The sequence below is a fragment of the Cnephaeus nilssonii genome (genome assembly GCF_951640355.1).
Source record: "Cnephaeus nilssonii genome assembly, chromosome: X".
Classification (NCBI taxonomy): domain Eukaryota; kingdom Metazoa; phylum Chordata; class Mammalia; order Chiroptera; family Vespertilionidae; genus Cnephaeus; species Cnephaeus nilssonii.
Window position 1 is genome coordinate 88,769,547 of NC_137071.1, and position 19,587 is coordinate 88,789,133.

At 45.8% G+C, this 19,587-nt stretch overlaps 1 protein-coding gene across 1 annotated transcript in view; it reads left to right on the forward strand.

The window, feature by feature from the left end:
• LOC307095368 (melanoma-associated antigen 10-like) overlaps positions 1-19,587 on the forward strand; it is a gene marked incomplete at both ends in the record, with an annotated part of 125,724 nt that overhangs the window by 15,213 nt on the left and 90,924 nt on the right. The gene's annotated exons all lie outside the window — the stretch shown is intronic.

The window sequence follows — 19,587 nt, forward strand, 5'->3', positions numbered from 1 at the left end:
TAGTACATCAGGCCCATCCTTTCCTTTGAATATGAAATATTCACACTGCTGAGTTCAGTGGAGTGGAAGAAAGCCATTAGGAAACTGGCCTTCCTCAGCTAAGCCTGCTGGGTCCCAGAAATCCAACTGTCGGTACCATGGCCACCAGTCAGACAGTCTTTATTAAGCACCATGTTAAGAACCTTTTGAGAAAGAAGAACAAAGCTATTGAAATCACAATGCCTGATATCAAGCTATGTTACAAGGCCATTGTCATCAAAACAGTTGGTATTGATATAAGAGCAGGTATATGGATCAATGGAAATGAACAGAGAGCCTAAGAATCAACCCATACCTATATTGGGAACTGATATTTAACAAAGGAGGCAACAGTATCTAATAGGGTAAAGACAGTTTCTTCAATAGTAAATGGCATTGAGAAACTTGGATGTGAAAAAATGAATCCAAACTACCAACTTATACTATTCAGAAGAATTCATTCAAAATGAACAAAAGATTTAAATGTAAGTCGTGAAACCATAAAAATCCTGGAAGAAAGCATCGGCCATAAAACCTCAGACATCTCCCATGGTAATATTTTATGCCGATATGTCACTCCAGCTGTGAGTCTGGCTTCTGGCTGAGCCGCCCTCCACCTGTGGGAGCCCACTGACCACCCTGTTGGGGGGAAGTGGGGAGCAGCTCCTGTGTTGAGCGTCTGTCCCTGATGGTCTGTGCACATCATAGCAGCTGGTTGTACTGCAATTCAGTTGCTTTTCATATTAGGCTTTTACTATATAGGATAGCCAAAAGCTGGAAACAGTGCAAATGGCCATCAGGAGAAGAGAGGATAAAATAAACAGTGGTATCCTACACAATAAAAGGCTAATATGTAAATCGACCAAACAGTAAAACAACCAGTCACTATGACACACCCTGACCACCAGGGGGCAAATGCTCAATGCAGGAGCTGCTCCCTGGTGGTCAGTGCGCTCCCACCAGGGAGCACAGCAGTGGTGGCAGGAGCCTCTCCCTCCTCTGCAGCAACACTTAGGATGTCTGACTGCCTGCTTAGGCCTGCTCTCCACTGGGAGCAGGCCTAAGCCAGTATTCAGACATCCTCCAAGGGCTCCTGGACTGCAAAAAGGCACAGGCCGCGCTGAAGGACCCCACAAGTGCATGAATTTGGTGCACCGGGCCTCTAGTCCTATATTAAAGAAAGGCTAATATGCAAATCGAACAAACAGCTGAACTACTGGTTGCTATTACATGCACTGACCACCAGGGGACAGACGCTTAATGCAGAAGCTTCCCCCTGGTGATCAGTGCCCTCCCACAGGGGGGACTCTGCTCAGACAGAAGCCATAAGCTAGTCTCACTGCTGGCAATGCAGTGGTGGTGACAGGGGCCTCTCCCATGGGGAGTGGGCCTAAGCCATCAGTCCGACATCCACCAAGGGCTCCCAGATTGTGAGAGGGCACAGGATGGGCTGAGGCACCCTCCTCGCCCTGCCCCCCGAATGCACGTTACCAGGCCTCTAGTATTTACATAATGGAATACTACCTGGCAAAAAAAGAGAAGGCATTCTTAACTTCTGAGATAGCATGTATGGACATGGAGATTATTATGCTCAGTGAAATAAGCCAGTCAGAGAAAGAGAAAAACTATATGATCTCACTTATATGTGGAATATAATGAACAACATTATCTGACAAACAAAATAGAAATACAGGCATGAAGACATGGACCAGACTGACAGTTGTCAGAGGGGTTGAGGGAGAGGGGGATTGGATGAAACTAACTGAAGGAATTAGCCAAAGAACATGGACACAGATGACAATGTGGTGAGGGCCAGAGGGTGCGGGGAGGTAAGGTGCTGTGAACAGGGCCAAAGGAAGAGAAAATGGGGATATTTGTAAGAGTGTCAACAATAAAATAAAAATTTTAAAGTATCTTGGTATTTACAGTTATCTCCTCATAGGACATAAATAAAGGGCTAGTGTTCTCAGATGGGATGGAGGGTGAGGCAAGAGAGAGCAGAGTAATTCTGAAGGGAATAGGGTGCCTATGTGTCGGAATGAGGGCAGGAGATTCTGTGCAGCCTTAAAAGGAGCCATCAGTCATGACCAATTCAGCAGACCATGATCCAAGGATGGACAGGAGGGCACCCAAGGGAAGACCAGGGGAAGGGTGTTGTCATGAGGGAAAATGCTGGGACGAGGCAGAAATCCTGGCACCAGGAAGACTCAGATAACAATAAACCTCAGACAATCCCCAAATTGATTCATTCTCAATGTCACCTTCCTTCCTCAGGCCTGCTCTTGCATGGGCTCCAGGGTTCTACTAATTGTCATCTGGAAGATTTCATTCATACTGAGAGGAGAACTTAATTGTGAGGTAGAAGGTGGGCCATTGGCTATGAAGGCAGAAAATGTCAGACTCCTGATGAATTCGGGCAAGGGGCCAAGACTGCACGATGCGCCTTACTAGCCATGTAATCCTGGGAAAAGTAGCTGGTCCAAGGGGCAACAAGTTGTTCCTCTGTGAAGAAAGTGGGTCTGATAAGCCCTGTCTTGTGGGAATGCAGGACAGTGTGGAGTGTTTGTAAAGCACTGCACACAGTGACTTGTGGAGATTGGAACTCTGATGAATGGCAGCTATTTCTAATATCATTTTTATCCCAGATACTTCCACTCTGGCACTGTGATTACTTGTTTGTTATGAAGATCATATTAGAGAATGTGCTGTTCAGTAAGGAATAGAATACCCAACTGGCCAAAAAAGATGTGCCCAATTCATGGATGTATGCTGAAATTCAGGTGTGGGGAGCCTTCACAGCTGGACAAAAGACAAAGATGCTAGAAAGAGAATCTAGGAACAACTCTTTCCCTCAGTCCAAACTGCTCTTTCATCCAAACAAATGCTTTCATTCATTTTACCCCCACCCAAAATAAACACCTTGATAATGACTGGCCAGATCACACTCAAGATCATTAACATTCAATCCCAATTAGGCTGTGGGCTGTGGCTCTGCCAGGCCATAGTTACTCATATCCCAGTAACTGTATTTCTGCAGAAATCTGTGCAGATGATGGGTATAATATGCCTAGTGATCATACTGTCTAATGTCACTGAGACTGCATGCAGTAAACCACCCTTCCTAACCAGGTGGAGATTTCCCTCTGGTTTATCCATGATCCCAAAGGAACTTGTCCGGACAATTCTCCATTTCACACTTCCCTCACACCCAGACACACAATGTGCTGCTTCCACCCCCAACTGCCTTACAATCAACCCCTCAGAGGGAATCACAGTTTCCCACATACCCTGGTTCAGGCCATGCACAATTGAGTGCTGTTCCCTGGAGGGCCATGGTCTCACCTGTTCTGTTACTTGTTCTATAGGACTTAGGGGACACCTAACCCCTTCCTTATAGGACTTCACCTCTTACACTATCATCCTGTGGGTGGGTGTGCCCTGCTTATGTTGGTGTCTCCACTACTAACACAGGGCCTTCCAGAGGACATAGGCTCAGTGAATATCTGGGGATTAAATGAACCACTGAGCAGGGGTCCTCTTTATTCAGATGAAATCCCTCCACTTTCTTGCCAGAACCAAGGATCCTTAGATAAATTGTTTCATGAAAAGACAGACAAGAAGAGATAAGAAGCAAAAATGAACAAACTTTTGCTTTTATTTTTTATTTCTTGACTCTATTGATTGTACTGCCGAGTTTTTTTCACATTTCCAATGAAATCCTTTTATCATGCCATGTTATCTAGTTTGGGATCATTAACTAGGATGGGAAGTGTCCCAAATTGCGTTACACAGTAGCAAATCTCTTACGCTTGAGCTGGACATGGACAAATATATATGTGACCAATGTCATTTACAAACTTACATGCTAACAGCTTATGAAAACTTCTATGTAAAGGACTAACATTAGAAACTTTCCTTAAAAATTCACAAAGTAATAAAGCATAAATTTCTCAATTATCATAGAAGCCCAAATCATCCCCTAGGCCTCACTACTGCTTTCTCCTCAAACACATAGTTGAAAATAGAATGCACTTTATGCCCATCAAATAAAGTTCATACACAAGGGCCTGAAAAGTGCCTGGGTGCAACTCTGGCTCAGGCACATTGGTTCTCATTACACTCAGGCCCTTCAGGCAGGGATGGGAGAGAACGGGGATCTCTGTCATTAACCCTGAGCACAAAGCTAAGGGCTTGCGATGTCGTGGTCTCTGTGTGCGCCCTGGGACCCCACAGGAACTCATAGCATGGAGGATCGCTATTGGGCACCTGTCTGTACACCAGGTACTGTTCCTGCACCCAAATTTTAGTGATGAGCTCCCTGGGCTCCCCATACAGCCAATGCAACTTCCCATCATGCAGCCCTATAATATTCAGTGCTTCCCAGACTTTCTCCTCAGGGGCACAATCTCCCTCCGCAGCAATCACCCACAGGAGTGTGACGAGGAGGCCGGTGTTAGGATATCTGTTCCCATCGCTCACCATTCCGTCATAGGTGAGCCCCAAGGCGGTGACCATTACATAGGTGTGGGCACTGGGGTAGACTTCCTCCACAACTACACCAAAGACCAGCTTCATGACCTCAGTGGCTGCACTGAAGATCTCAGGGAAGTGCTCATGGTACTCTTTGATGACACTACTCAGCATTTCTGCCTTGGTTGTTGGCTCCTTTGCGCGATATTTCAGGATCAGGAACTCCACCATTTCCATCATCTTTGAATGCAGTGCTTTTTGGAGCAAGGTATCGCCATCATCTTCAGGGCCTCCCTCAGTGTTTGGACCCTCCTCCTCGTGGCTGCTGGAGCTCTCATCTTCAGGATGGCTCCATGGAAAGGTTGCCAAGGCATGGAGGGACGGGCAGGAAACCTGAGGACTCTGGGGAGGATTTGGTGTCTCAGTAGCAGCCACCTCCTCCAGGCTTTCCATAAACAGGACTGAGGGGGAGGAAGACAGAGAGGAGGAGAGAGATACAGCCTCTTCATCCTCCTCCTCCTCCTGCATAACCCAGAAGAGCTCCTCCACCACCAGGTCGGGCATCTCCCTTGGGTCCTGATGGTCTTCCTCAAGATTGCCGAGCTCACTCATATGATGGCCAGGCATGATGACTTCTGCTGAGACAGTGACCGCGTGTGGGCAGAAGATGTGCGATGAGGACCCACGGGCCTGGGGGAGAGGGGAGTGTAACAGGCATGAGTTTAGAAACACACCCTAGGCTGCTCTGACAAAGGTGACTTATAGGTCTCTCCTTTAGGCGTGTACATGGGCCTCACAGGGCTCACTCCTGATCAGCCTGCCCACTAAGAACCTGAAGTAGGAAGTGACATGACATGACTGCTCAGGGTATAGAAGGCACAGCACAGGGTTCTGTAAATGACGGTGGGGTGTGGAGGTGTCAGGCAATGTGGGGTCCCCTGTGACATGGGTGGGGGAACCTGTGGGGACATATTCATGGTTGCAACCTCACCTTAATTCCTATCACTTCCTGGCCTTCTGCTGCTCTGTGACCTGAGAATATTTAGCGTAGACCAAGGCCTTCAACTCCTCCAATCTGCGGGCTCTGCTTGAGGGAACAAAGGGCCACCTCAGCATGCACATGGCAGGGACAGCAATGGGACCCCAGTGCTGACATGAGGGGTGGTAGAACTCTGTGAGGTTCCCTCTGTTGTGGGTGGGAGGTTCATCATTGCACATGTAGGATCTTCACCTTTCCCCTGCCAGTGCCTGGCCCTTCACTGCCTTCTGCTGGCCAGAGGTTAAACTCTCCAACAAGACCACCAACACCTGACACTTCAGTGAAGAAACTGAGGGGGCCCCATATGTGGTCTCTCTCCCAGAGGATCAAGAACGGGTGACTGAAGATCTGGGTCCATCTATCCTGGGATAAGGCTCTGATCATTTCTCACCATAGCACACTGCAGGGTTTCAGACAACTCTGCCCACTGAGCCCAATCTGCCTAGACTGAGGCTTCACCTCCCTTAGATACACGAGTAGGAAGTGAGCCGAGCTAACCCAAGCACTATTCTGAGTTTCCTCACTGCTGACAGAAGAGGTAGGGTAGGTCTGGGTTCCCATGTGCTCTGGTTCCCCTCAGTGCTCACCTTGATTCCTGGAAGGATCTGGGACTCGTCTCTCTGTTGACAAAATGTGAACCCGGGGGATGACCCGACGTGTGGTCTCACACCAAGGTCCTCAGCTTCCTGAAAGATCTGAGACAAAAGTGAACAGGTGCTCCATCTGCCCCCATCCCACACAACTGACACTAGGGACTAGATCTGAATCCAGCTGACCCGATTTCACCCTGAATAACTGTCCTCAATGAGAAATGCTCATGAAGAGCAGGCATGTGGAAAGGCAGTGCATATCACACCCAGGTACCGTGCCTGGGGAATCTGGATGCTGAGGACAGGACACCCCCTGATGCTGAACGCTCTCTTGTTTTCTCAGGGAGCACGTAGCTGCAGCTTTCCACAGAAAGCACTCAGACCATTAGGACCCTTCCACAACCTCAGCTCCTCTTTTCATGAACTGAAGCCATCCCCTCTGACCAAGGCCCTGTCCTTCCTGAGTGCCCTGAGACAAACGTGAGGAGGAGCCACCTCTGCAGACCCATGTCAGGCCTTTCCCAGGGCTGACAGAAGCACAGATTGGGTTCAGGGCACCTATTGTCTGGAGTGTGGTATCCTCCTTTCTGCCCAAGCTACCCATGTTCACTCATGGAGTGCCTGGGACCTTTCCCTTCTGCTGAATGGAGAATGAATACTGCAGGTCATGTCCTCCATCTCTCTGAGACCTCCAAGTTGGATTTGAGGACACACCACATTGACTATCATGCCCGAGTGACCCAGTTGTGCCATCAGATTATATGCCAGCTGGTCCTTATTTTTACTCGGGTGGGATATACCACCATCCTGCCTCAAGACCCCCACTTTGATTACCAGCTTTGCCTGGGACACTTTCCAATGTTGCCCTGAATCCAACACCTTCAGGACAATTTCCTCACCTCCCTTTGCCACTCCTAAGGTAGAAGTAACCCAAATCCACAGGCCTAGCATGAGGTTTCCAGGTGCTGCTGGCAGGAACAGGCACACTGGGGACACTTTTGACACTGGCCAAACCTCAGGCATACTTCAAGGTGTGCTAGGGAGCTTCCTGAGCCCTAACTCGGGTCCTTACCTTGTATCCTGGGAGTGCCCTGCAGCCTTTCTTTTCCCTCCTGGAGCCTGACCCCTCAGCCCTCAGGGGGTGGAGTCCCCTCTTCTTCCCGCAGGATCCTCACCGTGACTCCTCGCTGGAGCTGGAACCTCCTGTCAACCCAAGATGCCCAAGTCAGGAAGAAAGCATGTGGTCATTGACCGGTGGCCTCCAAGGGTCCACAGTAGGGGTAACATGGGGCATCTCTGTTGTGGCGTCTGGGTCCCTCAGTCTTCCCTTTGCATGTTCACCTTGACTCTGTGCAAGACCCAGGTCCTCCCCTCTTCTGCATATGTTGTTCCCCCTGAATTCCCAGGGCGGACATCACGTCTGGGCTTCTGTGGTTCCTCTCTGCATGGTCATCCACCACAGCACCTCCCAAGACTTTCAGCAGGGCAGACTTCTGTGGACTCCCCTCTGCTTAGGGTTCCTGGATTCCGTCAGTCCTCCCTTGGAGCCCTCCTGTCCCTTCCCTCTGCCACCTGAGACACTGCTCCTTACACCAGACCCCAGAGCCTGTCAGACCTGGATGCAGAAGTCAGGAAAAGCACCTTGACTCTGGGCAGTGCCTCTGCATCCCATCTGTGGACCTGAGGCCCTACACTTTTTATCAAGTTTCCATTCTCACTCAGACCTGAATGCTGACGTCAGGAGACACCACATGTGGTCAACCTCCCTGGGGCCTTCCACGGCTGAGAGCAAGGTGGCGTTCTGTGCGGCCTCTACATTGGGAGTCTGGGTCCCCTCAGTCCTGACACACTGTCCTGACCTTGATCCTGGCTGATCTTGGTTCCTTCTTCTGCCAACCTGGGGCTTGTTTGTTATATGCTCTGAGACCCTGATTTGAAGGCATCAAATGCCACTTGAGTCCAGGCAGTACTTCTGCCCTCCCCTCTGTGGACCTGATACACTACACTGTTTTTTAAAATGGTTTAATATTATTTATAATTGAAAATTCTACAGGCCTGATGCACGAAATTTGTGTAAGAGTAGGCTTTCCTACACCAGGCTGCCAGCACCAGCTTCCCTCTGTCACCCGGGACCTGTCTTCCCTGCCAGCCCTGTCTTCCACCGGAAGGTTGTCTGGAAGGATATCCTGTGTAATTAGCATATATTGCTTTTATTATTATAGATTACACATGACCCCCTCCAGCCTACCTCTATCCCCTGCATATCCTACCTAATAAAAGCGTGATATGCAAATTGACCCTAACTCCGCAACACCCACAAGCCACCCCCACAAGCCACCCCCACCAGCCAATAAGGAGCAAATATGCAAATAAACCCAACCAAGATGGCTATAGCCACAGAGAGCGGGAAGGAGGCTTGGGTTTCCCTGGTAACAAAGGAAGCCAAGCTTTCTACCTGTCCTTGCAGGCTTAAGCCTCCACTCAAGGCTACAAAGTTTCAATTATAGAAGGTAAACAAATCCAAACATAAATGGCGGCAGCCACTGAGCTGGAAAGAGCAGGAGGCAAGGGTTGCCCCCGGCAGTGGAGGAAGCAAAGCTTCTGCAGTCCTGGCTGACCTAAGCCTCCACTCCAGGCTACAAAATTTCAATTACAGAAGATACATGAACCCCAAAAGATATGCCTGCCGACCACAGAGCAAGCAAGAGGCTTGGCTCCGCTCCAGGCTACAAAGTTTCAATAGTAGAAGATACATGAATCCCAAATACCAGGGCCTCTGCTTGGGTCGCTAGGGGACGAGGCCGGGCTGCAAACCACCACATGCCCTTCACCCAGGCCACCCCACACCACAAGGGAACCCCCTCCCTAATCCAGGACACCCTTCAGAGCAAACCAGCTGGCCCCCACCCATGCACCAGGCCTCTATCCTATCTAATAAAGGAGGAATATGCAGATTGAACATCACTCCAACACACAAGATGGCTGGCCGCATGTGGACAAAGATCCTGCCCCCTTGTGGACACAAGATGGCCAGCACAAGATGGCCAGCAGGGGAGGGCAGTTGTGAGGGACCAGGCCTGCAAGGGAGGGCAGTTGGGGGGGATCAAGCCTGAAGGGGAGGGCAGTTAGGGGTGACTAAGCCAGCAGAGGAGGGAAGTTGTGGGTGACTCGGCCTGCAGGGAAGGGAAGTTGGGTGGGATCCAGGACTGCAGGGGAGGTCAGTTAGGGGTGACCAGGCCTAAAGGGGAGGGCAGTTAGGGGAAAACACGCTGGCAGGGGAACAGTTAGTCATCAATCAGGCTGACAGGGGAGTGGTTAGGGGGTGATCAGGCTGGCAGGAAGAAGCAGTTAGGGGCAATCAGGAAGGCAGGCAGGCGAGCAGGTGGGAGCCAGCAGTCCTGGATTGTGAGAGGGATGTCCGACTGCCCACCAGGATCGGGCCTAAACGGGAAGTCGGATATCCCTCGAGGGGTCCCAGAGGAGAGGGTGCAGGCTGGTCTGAGAGACACCCCTCCCCCCCTCCCCTGCACGAATTTCGTGCACCGGGCCTCTAGTATGCATATAATGTCCTTGGTTGATTACATCCCATTGTCCCCAACTTTCCTCTGAGATTCCCCAATCTGTTCCATGCTTACATCTGTGGGTATCTATTTGTTCATCAGTTTACTTTGTAACTTAGATTCCACATATGAGTGGAATCATGTGATATTTATCTTCCTCTGACTGGCTTATTTCACTTAGCATGATACCCTTCAGGACCCTCCATGCTGTCTCAAAGGGCAAGACAGCCTACCTTTTATACTGCTGCATAGTATTCCATGGTATAAATGTACCACAGCCTTTTCATCAAATCATTTACTGGTGGGCAGATCTTAGCTATTGTAAATTTTGCCGCTATGAACATAGGGGTGCATACATTCTTTCTCAGAGGTATTTCCGTTTTTCTAGGATATATTCCTAGAAGTTTGATTCCCTACACCTTATACCAAGTCCTGAGTCTCACTCAGTCCTGGATACAGAAGTCAGGAAACTCTGCACTTGGTCTTTTACCAGGGAGCATCCCAAGGCTGATAATAGGGTAGGGCTTTATGGGGTACCCTAGTTGTGGGGTCCAGGGTGCCCTCAGTCGTCCTGTGGCTGTGCTCCTTACAGCGAACCCCAGCGTATCTGAGACCTGCATGCCAAAGTCAGGAGACAACTGAAGGGGTCATCTGGCATGGGATCTGCCATGGCTTGTAGCAGGTGAGGGCTTTTATGGGGTCCCCTACATTGTGGGGTCCAGGGTTCTGTCTGATCTCCTTCAGCGGACCTGTGGCTTTGCTCCTTACACCGAACCTCAGTGTCTCTCAGACCTGATGTAGAGGTCACCCCACCCTGTAGTCACCCTGCCCACTGGTCCTCCCTAGACTGATGATTCTGGTGTCTGGGGTCCTCCAATCTTCTTCAGGGTCCTCAACTTGACAGCAGCAGGACCTGGGGTCTCCCCTCTGCTGCTTGAAGCCTCTCTCCTTCAATGAAACCCCCAGTGAATCTCAGAGCAAATGCAGAAATCACAAAGAACAATGTGTGAGATCTCCCCTCCCCCACCCCGGGAGGCCTGACAGATGGACCCTGTTCTGGTGTCCAGGGCTCCCCAATCTCTCTCAGTATCCTCAACGTGACAGCAACAGAACCTGGGGTCCCCCCTCTGCTGCCTGAGGCCCCGCTCCTTCTATCAAATCCCCAGTGGATCTCAGACGGAATGCAGAAATCACTAAGAACAATGTGTGAGATCACCCCTCCCCCACCCCAAGGAGGCCTGTTGGACGGACACTGTTCTGGGGTCCAGGGCCCCCAATCTCCCTCAGGGTCCTCACACTGAGACTGGGCAGGTCCCGGACACCCTCTGCCGACCTGATACTCTGCCATGACCCGAAGCCCCCCCGAGTGTCTCCACCCCGAAGATGCGGAAGTCAGTCCTAGCCGCTCGCGGTCACCCCACACCTTGGGGCTCCCAGGACTGACTGCTCTGGGGCCCAGAGTCACCTTGTCTTCCCCCACGACCGGCCGTCACCATGAGGCCTGCAGGTCCTGGGACCCTCCCTCTGTGAGCCGGGAGGCCGGACCCCCACACTGAGGCCTCAACCCCGAGACCCCAGGGGAGATCCGTGGGCCTCGCTCCCTAGGGCTCCCGGCAGGGGCTGACCTAGATCCCAGGGGAACCCCTCTGGTCCTCACCCTGACTCCAGGCAGAGTCTGGGCTCCGCCGACCTGAGATTGCTCCCCTCAGCGCTTGTCCCCTCTACCGGCCCGAAGCCGCCTACTCAAGATGGCGCTCAGCTCCCTCAGACGTCTCAGGTGGAAGTCAATGACATCACTTCCGGAAACCAATTCTGGGGTCACCCAGGACGCTACCAGGGGCGGAGCTCCGCTCCCAGTGTGCCCAGCAGCACCGTCTGGTCCCCACCTGGGCTGGATGGCCTGGGACCCCACCCTGTGCTGACCAGGGTCTGTGCCCCTCAGGCCAAGTGTCGGCCTCCCCCAGGTCCCTCTAGAAGGTGGGGCGGGAGGGCACAGCCTGGCACCTCCGCCTGAGGTACCCCCGATCTGACAGGAGCACCAGAGCTGGGTGCCGGTTGGGCCCTCTGTTGTGGGGCGGGTAGAGCCCTCAGTCCTCACTTGGAGGGTCCTCACAACCCTGGTGTAGACCACTGTGGTCACATCACAGTTCCTAGAGAGGGCGCTGCAGAGCCAAGGTCCCTGGGGAGCATCAGACCCTGACTGCCTCCCCTCCCCCCACTTCCCATGGTGTCTCTTCACAGACAGGCTGACACTCTGGAAACCTTGTGTTCTAAATGTTTCATTTTCATTCAAGTCTCTGAGCTGTAGCAGGGGTTTGGAGAGGGCCTGCGGTTCGGGGGTTATCTGTCTACATTTGTTTGTTGTTGCAGGCTTTTTCCCTTTTGTTCCTCATTCATAGTAATTTTTGCATTTTGAAACTCCACCTACTTTGTATACATTTTATTTATGCATATATGTTTACATATTTATATATGTATAAATCAGCATATATAGTGTATGTGTACACTTATAGCCTAAATGTTGATCAGGTGTGTTTACATATCCATACATGCCCATACCACATACAGAAATACTTACATAAATACACACACACACATATATAAATATATATATGCATGTCTATGTCCTATGTATTTACATATACTAGACAAGTTACTTTATGAAAGCTTACCTAATCTTACTATGCATGATTTACTCTGACACTTGCTTTTCTACTCCTAGTCTATTCTTTATATTCTATTGAAACCAGAATTTTTGAAAGGCCAGTCCTCAACCACTTCCCTGCTCCCCCACACAACCTCCTCAACCACAATTGCCAGCTCACCAGTCTTGTCTCCCCGAGGGGCTTGCTCATATTATGTTGTTTAGATTTTGTGGTTGAATCCTGCTCAGCCTGTGCCCTGCAGCCTCTTTCTTTGATAATTTTCCTGCTTTTATTTAGGGAGCAAGCTTAATTGTTATTTGGGAAACCACCTGTATAGCACTAAATCTGTAAATTTTAAGCAGAATCGACATATATGCAATATTGTGTTTCCTGTGAATGAATATGGAAACTGGTCCATTTGTTTGGTGCTTCTCTTGTTTTAACCTGAATCTCTCAGTATAATTTTTAGTTGACTCTTTGGAAATTAAGATACTTCTTGGTTAAGTTTTGGCTTTTATAGCTGTGGTCAATGAGATTTTTGTATTACATGTTCTAATTAGTTATTGCTTTGTGTGGAAAGATACTGTTATGGTTATGGCAATCTTCCATACAGTTTATTATGCATTTGATAATCCAGATCTCCATTTTTGAATTTTCCAGATAGATGGTCATATTACCAACAGATACTATTTGTTTATTTTCCATATTCATACCTCATATTTTCTTTTATACACACAGCCGGCAACTCTGACTTGTCCCTACCATTAATGGACTTGCTTTTAATGTTTCACAATTAATTAGGTTGTTCTAAATTTTAGGAAATGGAAATTCCCTTTTGGCTAGTTTGTTCAAAGTTTTCCCCCTGAACTCACATTAAAGTGTTGTCTTTTTCCAAGGCTCTCTCTTTGTAGCCATTGACATGAAAAAAACAAAAACATGTTTTTTCTACTCTATTTAGTGTGCTTGGAGTTCCAATGGAATATTTTATACCATTAAATCCTATTTTTATTCTTTGGATATAGGCTGATAGGCTGCTTGGTCATTTAATGCACTGTTGAGTTGAATATGCCATTAATATATAGAGGCTATTTTATGCTATGCGAACGAACTTGTTTCAAAAGTCCTGTTTGTGCGAATTCTGCAAGATTTTGAATAACATGGAGGTAGCCTAAGAGGTTGTACAATTGCCCATTTTTTTGTATGCTTTGGAACAGTCAGCATAAGATTCTGGTGAGTTCTCCGTGACCATTTGATAGGACTGCCCTTTGAACCTTTCTTTTTTCTGGAACATTTGAGGGTGGCTTCAGCTTTGAATCCAAGTTTCAGTGTATAGCTGTATCAAAGTTTATTAATGAATTTGCCTCTTGAAGGAAGACTTGGTTGGCCATTATGAATCAAACTGCTCTAATCATGCATCGTTTTGGTGTGTTTTTATGGACCCCAAATTCACTTGACAAAACTGACAACTAGGGATTCTGAATCTAATGCCAAGTCCATGTTTGACTTTATAAGAATCTGCCAAACTGTCTTCTAAAGTGGCTGTAACATTTTCTTCCCTATTAACAATGAAGAAGAGTTCCTCATCCTCTCCCAAATTTGGCACTTTTGGGTTTGAGGACTCTAGACATTGTGATAGATTTGCAGTTGAATATTTTTTGTAGTTTACACTTGCATTTTCTTAATGAAAAATAATGCTGAGAATGCTTATGTGTGCTTTTTATTTTCTTTAATGTGTGATCTATATATCCTGTTTGGTGAAGTGTCCTTAAATCAGTTCTATATTTGTATGGGTTTGTTAATTTCCATCATGTAGTAAATTTTTATTTATTTATTTGAGGCATGAGTCCCTCATGATATATGAGACTTAAAATATTTTATCCCAGTCTGTGTTTTTCATAACTTGAGGTAGTTTTCATCAGGTTTCTCCTCTATAACGTTACTATTGTTGCTCCCTTTTATTTTTATTTATTTTTTCCATTACTTATTTTTTATTGTTTAAAGTAGTACAAATGGTAGTACACATGTCTTCCTTCTTTCCCCCTTTGACCTTTCCTCTGGCCTCCCCTACCCCCCGGCACATGCCCACAGTCCCACCACCCAGTGTCCTGTGTCCATTGGTTATGCTTATATGCATGAATACAAGTACTTCGGTTGATCTCTTACCTCCCCCCACCAGTCTTTCCACTGTAATTTGACAGTCTGTTTGATGCTTCTTTCCTTCTGTATCTTTTTCTTCATCAGGTTATAATGTTCTTTATTAACCATAAAAAAGTAAAATGATTTGGTAATTTTCTCAGTTTTTTGAGTAAACTCCATACTGTTCTCCATAGTGGCTGCACCAGTCTGTATTACCACCAACAGTGTACGAGGGTCCCTTTTTCTCCCCATCCTTGACAGAACTTGTCATTTGTTGATTTGTTAATGATAGCTATTCTGATAGGTGTGAGGAGGTACCTCACTGTTGTTTTGATTTGCATCTCTCAGATGATTAGTAACTTTGAGCATGTTTTCATATGTCGCTTGGCTTTCTGAATGTCATCTTTAGAAAAGTGTCTATTTAGGTATTTTGCCCAGCCCTTTTTTTATCCTTTATCTTCCTTTTTATACGTTGTATGAGTTTCCCGTAAATGTTGGAGATTGAACCTTTATTGGTGATAACATTGGCAAATATGTTCTCCCATACAGTGGGCTTTCTTGTTGTTTTGTTGATGGTTTATTTTGCTGTTCAGAAGCTTTTTATTTTGATGTAGTCCCATTTGTTTATTTCCTTCTTACTCTCTCTTGACCTAGCATCTATGTCTGTAAAGATATTGCTACAACATATGTCTGAAATTTTGCTGCCTATGGAGTCTTGTAGGATTTTTATCATTTCCCGTCTTTCATTCAAGTCCTTTAGCCATTTTGAGTTTATTTTTGTGTATGGTGTAAATTGTTGATCTAGTTTCATTTGTTTGCATGTATCTGACCAAATTTCCCATTACCATTTATTAAAGAGACTGTTTTGACTCCATTGTATGCTCTTGCCTCCTTTGTCAAATATTTATTGAGAATAATGGCTTGAGTCAATTTCTGGGTTCTCTATTCTGTTCCATTGGTCTATACCTCTGTTCTTGTGCCTGTACCAGGCAGTTTTGAGAACCGAGACTTGATAATGTAGCTTGATATCTGGTATTGTGATCACTCCAACTTTGTTCTTCTTTCTCAGGATAGCTGTGGCTATTTGGGGTCTTTTTCTTTTATTCCAGATGAATTTTTGAAGATTTTTTTCTAGGTCTGTGAAATATGCCATTGGTATTTTAATGTGGATTGCATTGAATCTATAGATTGCTTTGGGTGGTATGGGCATTTTGATGATGTTGATTCTACCAATCCATGAACACTGTATATTCTTCCATCTGTTTATGTCTTCCTCTATCTCTCTTTTTTTTTCAGACTCCTGTAGTTTTCACATATAGGTCTTTTACCTGCTTAGTTTAGTTTATTCCTAGGTATCTTAATTTTTTTGCTGCAATAGTAAATGGGATTGCCTTTTTTTAGTCTCTCTTTCTGTAAGTTCACTGTTGTTGTAAAGGAATGCCATAGATTTCTAGGCATTACTTTTGTATCCTGATACATTGCCAAATTCATTTATTAAGTCTAATGATGGAGTCTTTAGGGTTTTCTAAGTACAGTATCATGTTACCTGCGAATAAGGACAGTTTTAGTTCCTCTTTTCCAATTTGGAAGCCTTTTATATCTTACTCTTGTCTGATCCCTATGGCTAGTACTTCCATTACTATGTCGAACAGGAGTGGTGAGAGTAGCCATCCCTGTCTTGTTCCTATTTTTAGAGGGAATGGTTTTAGTTTTTGTCCATTGAGTATGATGTTGGCTGTCGGCTTGTCACATATGGCTTTTAATAGGTTGAGGTATGATCCTTCTATTCCCACCTTGCTGAATGTTTTTATAAAGAAGGGGTGTTGGGTTTTGTGAAATGCATTTTCTGCATCAATTGACATGCCTATGTGATTTTTATCTCTCAATTTGTTTATGTGATGTATTACGTTTATTTATTTGTGAATATTGTACCATCCTTGCATCCCTGGGATAAATCCAACTTGGTCATGGTGTATGATCTTTCTGATGTATTGCTGGATCTGATTTGCTAGAATTTTGTTGAGTATTTTAGCATCAATGTTCATGAGGGATATGGCCTATAATTCTTTTTCATTATTTGTCTTTTTCTGGTATTGGTATTAGGGTAATGAAGGCTTCATAAAATGAGCTTGGAAGTGTTCCTTCCTCTTGAATTTTTTGGAATAGTCTGAGGTAGATAGGTTTTAGTTCTTCCTTGAATGTTTGGTATAACACCCTGTGAAGCTGTCTGTTCCCGGGCTTTTGTTTGCTGGAAGTGTTTTGATGACTGCTTCAATTTCTTCCATAGTTATCTACCTATTGAGATTATTAGAATTTTTCTGATTGAGTTTTGGAAGGTTGTATTTTTCTAGGAATATGTCCATTTCCTCCAGGTTATCTAGTTTGTTGGAATAGAGTTGTTCATAGTACTTTTTAAACAATCCTTTGTATTACTGTGGGGTCTGTTTTTATTTGGCCTCTCTCATTTCTGATTTTGTTTATTTGAGTCCTCTCTCTTTACTTCTTGGTGAGCCTGTCTAGAGGTTCAGCAATCTTGTTTATGCTTTCAAAGAACCAGCTCTTGGCTTCATTGATCTTTTGTATTTTTTTTTCTTTTTTTGTCTCTATGTCATTTATTTCTTCTCTGATCTTTATTATCTCCTTCCTTCTGCTCACTCTGGGCTTTTCTTGTTGCTCTCTATCTAATTGTTTGAGTTGTAGAGTTACATGATTTACTACAATTTTTTTTTTTTTTTTTATGTAGGCCTGTAGAGCTATAAACTTCCCTCTCAGGACTGCTTTCATTGTGTCCCATAGATTTTGGATTGATATGTTTTTATTGTCATTAGTTTCCAGGATGTTTTTAGTTTTTTCTTTGATCTCCTAGGTAACCCAATTATTATTTAATAGCATGCTACTGAGCTTCCAAGTGTTTGCGTTTTTTGGATTATTTTTATTGTAGTTTATTTCTAATTTTATGCCATTGTGATCTGAGACAATGCTTGGTATCATTTCAATCTTCTTGAATTTGGGGAGATTTTGTTTGTGACCCAGTATGTGGTCCATTTTTTAAAATGTCCCATGTGTACTTGAGAAGAACGTATATTCCATGGCTTTGGGGAGAAATGTTCTGAAGATATCAGTTAAGTCCAATTGATCTAGTGAGTCATTTAGGATTGCTGTGTCTGTGCTGATTTTTTGTCTAGAGGATTAATCCAGTGATATCAGTAGTGAATTAAAGTCCCCTAACTATGATTGTATTGTTATCCCTCTCTACCTTGATATCTTCCAGGGATTTTGTTATGTATTTGGGTGCTCCTGCATTGGGAACATATATGTTTATCAGAGTTATATCCTCTTGCTGTATCAATCCCTTTAGTATTATGAAGTGGCCTTCCTTATCTCTTGTTATGACCTTCACTTTGAGGTCTATTTCGTCAGATATAAGTATTGCTACCCCAGCTTTTTTTTCATTTCCATTTGCCGGTAAGATATTTTTCCATCCCTTCACTTTCAGTCTGTGTGAGTCCCTTGTCCTCAGGTGGGTATCTTCTTGACAGCATATATATGGGTCATGGTTATTTATCCATTCAGCCACTCGATGTCTTTAGATTGGAGCATTTAGTCTGTTTACATTTAAAGTTATTACTGAAAGGTATTTGTTTGTAGTCATTTTTATTTTTGTGCCTGTGTTCCTTCTTACCTCTTTATTTCTTCTTTTAACAGCATTCCCTTTAGCATTTCTTGCATTGCTGGTTTGGTGGTGATAAACTCCCTTAGCCTTTTTCATCTGAGAAGCTCCTGATTTCCTCTTCAATTTTGATTGATAGTCTTGCTGGATAGAGTATTCTTGGATTCAGTCATTTGCTTTGCAACACTTTGTATACCTCCTTCCATTCCCGTCTAGCTTAATGAGTTTCTGTTGAGAAATCATTTGATAATCTGATGGGGGATCCTTTGAAGGTAACTCTCTGTCTCTCTCTTGTAGCCTTTAACATTCTCTCTTTGTCATTAATATTTGCCATTGAAATTATGACGTGTCTTGGTGTGGATCTTTTGGGATTCATCTTGCTTGGGACTCTCTGTACTTGTGTAACTCTTTTTTTACCCATATCTGGGAAGTTTTCTGTCATTATTTCTTCAAATAGATTTTCTAATCCTTGCTGCTCTTCTTGTCCTTCTGGCAGCCCTATTATATGTATGTTACTGCATTTCATGTTGTCCCAAAACTCCCTTGGGCTCTCCTCCTGCTTTTTAATTGTTTTTTCCAGGTGTGTTCAGATTGAGCTTGTTTCTCTACCTTATCTTCTAACTCACTAATTTGGTCCTCTGCCTTTTCTAGTCTACTGTTGAAACTTTCCATGTGTTTTTAATTATAGCTATATCACTTTCCATTTCTTCCTGATTCTTGCATAGGTTGTTGATTTTCTCATCCATCTGATGTATGAATTGCATGACCATTACTCTGAATTCTTTTTAGGTCATGTTGCATGCTTGAACTTCACTAATTACCTTTCTTGGTGATGCCTCATTTTCTTTCCTCTGGGGGTTGTGTCGTCACCCCATTCTGAACATCACCAAAAGGTTCAAACTTCGAGTTGCATGGACCCAGGCTGTGTGCACTGGGAGCTTCACACCATCCGAGTGTCACTGAAGTGCTTCGACACTAAAATGTGTGGCTGCCATGTGTTGGTGGGAACCAGGCTCGCCCAGGGTCAGTGTTACCAGCACTCAGTGTGGTCTTGTGTGTGCACCTGGAATCAGGGACCCCATTTGCACCACGCTGTTGGCATGTGCTGAAATCAGTGTCCCCTAGCGCATACCAGGAGTCAGAGTTCCCCTGTGTCTGCACCAAGAATCGAGCATCAGAGTCTCTGTTGCTTTGTGAGGCCTCTTACTGAAAATCAGGGTCCCTGTGTGCACATGCACCAAGAACTGGAGACACTGGCTCTTAGTGGGAGTGCACTGGGAGTCAGGGATCGCAGGCGCATGCGATAAGAAACTGAGTCAAGTCTGTGGTGCTCAGTGCTGCCTACTGCCTGGATAATCAGGGTCCTGGCCAGCATGGGGGACTGGGTTGCACAGTAGCACTGTGTCAGCTGGAGGTCTGCTCCTGCACTGCGGAAAACAGACTTCTGTGTGTGCTTGCC